At 40.3% G+C, this 6,237-nt stretch overlaps 1 protein-coding gene across 1 annotated transcript in view; it reads right to left on the bottom strand.

The window, feature by feature from the left end:
- LOC145445856 (ribonuclease inhibitor-like) overlaps positions 1-6,237 on the bottom strand; it is a 335,808-nt gene that overhangs the window by 165,346 nt on the left and 164,225 nt on the right. The window lies entirely within an intron of this gene.

Raw genomic sequence — 6,237 nt, 5'->3', positions numbered from 1 at the left:
TCTATGTAATAATCATACGATAGCTCTTTAATTTGCCAACCGCGATTTTTGAGACTCGGGTGATGTCGGAACATGTTTCAGCACCGTGTGGATATAATACCGGATACCAACTGTAATAGTTCAGGATTTGAACGTCGAAGTCTGGTACTGCGCTATATGTATGGAAGTCTTTCCTAAACTTTGATCGTCGCTTGACACAGTTATTGATGTCCTCACCCCCTCCCCTGTTATCGAGGCTGTCCCAGAACATGGTTTATAAGCAGGACTATAAGCTGAGGAACACTTAGACTAATCTGCTAGCATTCGCGGAACAACAAATTTTCGCTGAGTCAAAAAAAATCAAAAATCAATCACTTTACACATCTAATACATTACCACAGATTACCGGTGCACAAGATTAACTATGCATCAACAAAGTGTTAAAAAAAAAACCATTAAAATATATTTAGATATAATTTTCGCACAAAACGGAAACCTTATAAGGAATATTTGTTGAAAATCAGCGTGACTTCCGCTGTTGCATTTTAGATGTCAGTGCAGAAATAAAGAGGCTTTACCTTGTAATGTGTCATCGTATTGTTCGGTCGAAACGCAACTGCTGCGTGATACCAATAGCTTAATTACAGCTTATCCCATATATATATTATAGATATGATTGACATTTCCGAATGATGGCGTTCGTATTTCGAACGCTAACCTCCCCTGCTTAGGCCACACCACAAGACTTACCAGCCACAGTCACATTTCGACTATGCTGATCGGTTCTAATTATAGCTGCAAACAAAGATGGCCAAGACGAGCGTGCCATCACAAATCAGTAGAGTGTGTTTTGACCCCCTCGGGACCCCGGAAGGTTGTTCACGAAACCCCAAGTGCTCCATGGAAGAAGCACTGTCATATGAGTGGCCCGTACCGAAGAGCCCTCAAAATCTTTAAATCCAATAAAAACACCCCGCTCGAAAATTGATTGATATAGTAAGAACAGTAAGTGATATAGTACGGACCGTAACTGCCGCACCCCTGACCCCCCCCCCTCCCAATTGGAGGAGCGATCTTGAAGAGGGCCCCAAATTATTTCGTGAATTAGCCTAAATTATAGAGTATTTTTTTTTAAATTTTTGCAACTTTTTCAAAAAATTTAAAGTTGCCAAATATCTTGATTATTTGGTACTCTTCCCCCAATAAAAACACGCAAGATATATATAGAAATGGACATATCGGCGTTGGCCATTACCACGCCACTACGATCCAAGATATATAACGATTTAGAACATATTACATGCGACTCCAAGAAGTGTGCCAGAACGATCGGCAGCGCGAAAAGCTTGGCCGAAATAGACTGCCCTTACGCAGACCGAAAACTTCGTTATATATATAAAATAAAACGTTTAATTGTCCATAGGCGCCTAAATGACTGGCGCCATATGTTCCAGTCTTCCTGTCTTCATATCTTGGCAATCTGAACCTCACAAGACAAATAGCATCCCGCAGGAAAAAAATATATGCCAGTGAAGAAACACCAATTTGAAACCGTGTGCGTCTTTTGGTTTAGTACGTTTGAGCGATTCTATATTTTTGATACAGCAGACAGGAGGTCACGAAATAAAATCATGTATCGAAGTCATACCAACGGGTCCGCCCGCCCGAAGATGTTTAATTAATATTTACGGGCCCTACAGTTTCCGGTAAATCTGATAACGTGAGCAGAGAGGACAAGAAGTTGATAGAAATATATATGCAATTCCCGATCTTATTGACCGATTGTATCATGAATTATCGAAAATGTTCGCGCCTCGCGCTAGCTCACTAAACAGTGCAGCTAATTTAGTGGCAAAAGCGAACACTGTGATGAGGGGGTCGTTCTATCTACCCTATGAGAACCCAAAGCCAAGTTTGTGTGTGTGGGGGGGGGGGCGTGGCTGACGAAGTGCTGTTTCGTTACTGCTAACTGGTATACGCCCGAAGATGTTTAATTAATTATTATTGGGCGGTCCAACGTTTTCAAACACACCTCGCTCAGCTCTACTCGGTAAATCTGCTTTCCTGAACAGAGAGAGAGGATCAAAATTGATAGCAATATATATGTAATTCCCGATCAGATTGACCGATTCAATTATGATTTACTGAAATTTTTAGCGCTTCGCGCGTCTAGGCGGGAAAAGCTGACTCACTAAACGGACACCCGATGCAGATGTCAAATAGCGGCAAACAGCGGATAGCCAAATGGGGGCCTGACGAAGTGCTGTTACGGCCCTGATAGTAAGTACTGGCACCTGACTTATGTAGGCGGCTACACAAAATGTAGTGATAGGAATAAACTATATGAGCTCGTTGCCACATTTAACTTGTCTGATGAAATATTCTTGAGCTTGACAAGGCTACAACCGATTCTTTCGGAAGGGTAGAAGTAACTACGGGACCTTGCACGGGTTCTGAAAACTTAACTCCTATATTTTCAAGAATAAAGCGATATTCTCGACCATTAGACAACATAGGTTACCGGGGCCATATATCTATAAATTATTCTATGAAAAAATAAGTCAACAGTGGTCTTCTAATATGGAATAACCGTGGGGTCGAACCTTATAAGACAGGTATTTCATTCGGCGTTATGCAGCAAAGGTTCTTCTGGTATTGCCTAACTTTGGTGTAGCAAATACCATATTTGATTCCAAAACAAGGTTTACGAGCACTTCGACGAAAATGCATTTTATTAGACATAACCAATGATACCCAAAGACAAAGGGGCTAATACTTCCAATGTATGCAAAACAAGCGGAATTAGCTGTTTCTTTTTAATTCTGTGTCTTTAGAAAGCTGCATTTTCTACGGTGATCTTGCATGGTCTACACCAGTGGTTCCCAACCTTTTTCGATTCATCGCCCCCTTTTCAAGCTCAACGTCGATCATCGCCCCCCAGATTTTGTGAACCGAAAAATCGGTATACAATCTGTAATCATCGGCGGGTTGACTAAAAAAAAGGTCAAATTTTCGGCTCGTTGTCGAATTTTACACTTTTGCAACTAAATTTCCGTGGGTTGACTAAAATAAAGATCATTTCTCCGACTTGACTCCAATATAGCCGTTTTAACGCGCCATCGCCCCCTATCGCCCGCTTCGCTATTTTCGTCCCCTGTCGCCCCCTTTGTCCATTTTTGCCCCCCTATCGCCCCCTTCGTCATTTTCGCCCCCCTAGGCCACCAAATCGCCCACGTTGGGAACCACTGGTCTACACCAAATAGACTGAAGGTATTAACCCAAGATTTCAACTGTATAGTCTCAAACCCAATACCTATCGCTTTTATTTCTCACTATTATTATTTGTAATTGACCGATTTTACATGGGTTCTTATGAGTTGTAAATCGTCGTGATTCTGTTTCAAACTGTTGCTGTGAAAAGGGCACAGTAGGCTACGTAATTGTACCAGCGCAGCAATCAGCAATGTCTGAACTTCGTTTACATGGCAAACCCAACCAAACAACGATTTTATTGATGCGATTGTGTCAACATCTACGATGCAAAAATAATTATACTGAGTGTTAAATGGGATGTCTCCTTTGACGCGTCCGCGCTATCTACTTCTGAGCATAATTATGGCATGCGCATGTGATGGCATGGCCATGCGCTTGTGATGTTACGAGCGTGAGTTCAGTAACTAATTAATTTCAATAGTGCGCGCGATTTGCTGAATAAAGATTTTGTTATGTTGTATGTCAAGAATTTGTTGATGACGCGAGATTCGTGAAAGAATAGGTAATCAAAATCTAAGTAGATATCAAAGTTCAGCCCGTTACTGTTATATTATCGCTGTTCAAATCAAAATGCATATGATGAAGACAACTGATGTCGTCCTCAACCCCAAATAGTAGGATATAAGCATAGATAGGTTCCGTATTCTTCCTACCAGTCTGACTCGTCTTTAGGCCTACAAGAAATCTTGTATCTCAAGTCCGGATGCGTGTACCAATAAATGTTTGGTATCTACTGCCCGGACTGACTGTCATTTACATATATCTCAGCAGTCTGATTGTTATCGACTTACCGCGACTGCCTTGAATACAATGACGCGAAATCAACACAGATTGCTAATCCATAAGGTATCATTGTTTAAACAATAGCTGGCATGACCATAATTGACCACGGAAACTGTCTAACGCAGTGGTCCTCCAACTGGGGGGGGGCGTGAAGCTGCGGTCATATGAGAAAAATCTTTTCGCTCCGCGCCACTTACCCCAATTCGTGGTTATTGCTATGTAGGCTATTTAGTCCGACTTTGATATTTGTAAATTCTCTCAACAACAGTCATAACCATTCATGCCATCAGACTATCCCCTTGGATTGCTAGCATTGTGTGTGTGTGTATGTGTGTGTGGATGGGGGGGGGGTGCGAAATTCTTTACTATCATAAAGGAGGGCGTGTCTAAAAAAGTTCGAGAACCGCTGGTCCAACGGGAGAACTGGCACATTGAAAACTGAATGCAATGTATTTAACAATCATATATTTGAGGATTCACTAAACCAGTTATTTTCTTATCTGGGGTTCATGGTCCCCTTGAGATCGGTGGACTAGTTTCAAGGGGACCATGAAAGACCGGTAAAAATGGTAGGTAATCGGCGAAAAAGTCGAGAAAAGAGATTCTGGATTTCTGGTGAATATGTTGCTTGATCAATCCGACAACTAAGATGTAGATCACTCCTTCCCAACCGGTGGATCACGAGGCATTTCTAAATGTTACAGTATTATATTCAATATGTCATTCGGGACTGCTTTTGGTTGTTATAGAATTCCAGTAATCTTTTTATTGTTTTGCAATCAATTTTATAGTGATAAGTGAATAAAATAAATTGGAACATTACCGATCTTACATGTGGCGTAGGTCGAAGATATGTGCACCGTTACATCTATTTCATGATTTTCAGCATATTACACTGTGCCGCTGCGTTTGAAAATTAATTTTCAAAGGTCAAAGATGTTTTAACTGTTTTTCGATCAATGTTTTTCGCTGAACTCAAAAATGCAACCAGTTTTTCTCAATCAGGTCAAGTTTTATCTCCACGGCATATTCAATTATGCTAGCTTTTGGTCATTATTCTACACTACAGTCTACACAATGAAACAAATTTCTGTGGTAGCTTAATTGGTCATGCATGTTGTCAATTTTTGCAAGATGGTATTTTTATTTGAATTCAAGGTTTTGCAATGACAACCGTTTAAATACTACTGAAACATAATAACAACGTTGAAATAAAGGCTCTTACAACTAACCAAGAAATCATAATTTTGTTCAATGGCGCTCAACCTAACAGAAGAAGATATAAGTTAATATGTTGCAATATAGATACGTAAACACTTAACATCACAGATATGCGTTTTAAATGCAAAATCCTTACCAACATCAATGTGTGAAGTGTGAAATGAAAACGAAGTGTTCAAAATAGCTTAACAAAGAAAGCGTTGCGCGGATCCAGATGATATAAGAAACTGATACTGATATTTCGACGATAAATATAATAACAATACAAGATACAAATGATTTATGCTGACAATAAATGTGGCTTCACATATTCTCTTCCATGTTTGGTTATAACTGCGGATCTCTCTTTAAGCCACAACGGTTATCCGCAAACATGTTTACGTCCCTGTATTCCTGATACCTTTCTTCCATCTGGCTAAGTTCTTGGTGGAATCTCTCACCTTGTTGTTCGCTGTAATTACCACAGTTGACTGGAAAGTAATCATAAGTGAGAAGTCAGGAAGTGCATTTTCGCTGACATCAGGGCTTCAAGGGATTGAAATTCAAGCAGCTCTTTGACCTGTGCTTCGTAATTGGGGGTTCTGTGCTTTCCTGGCAATGTTAAAATGACTACTCGTAAAGCTGCCCATGGTAATTTTCTACTGCACCCATATGTGCGCACTTCGTCTTTGATCAGTTCACAGATTTGTGGCCTATGCCCAAAGCTAATATTGACCCTGAAACTTCTTTACAGTATACTATAGGGCAGAGGTTCAAAAACTTTTCTAGACACACCCCTTTTTGATAGTGAAAAATTTCGCTCCCCATTCTCGTGACATTACGAAATATTAAAGAGAGAAATCAAATTGCTAGCAATCCCAACGGATAGTTTGATGGCATTAAAAGTTATGGCTATTGATGAGAGACTTCTCAAATATGAAATTCGGACAATAGACAATAGATAAACCAAGATCTGAAGGTATCGCGCGAAGCGCGAAAAAG

This window comes from Botryllus schlosseri, chromosome 9 (assembly GCF_051294905.1).
Source record: "Botryllus schlosseri isolate E-star chromosome 9, Bs_hap1, whole genome shotgun sequence".
NCBI classification, from domain to species: Eukaryota; Metazoa; Chordata; class Ascidiacea; order Stolidobranchia; family Styelidae; genus Botryllus; species Botryllus schlosseri.
Note: the sequence above shows the minus strand (reverse complement) of the source record. Positions and strands in the feature narration are given on the sequence as shown.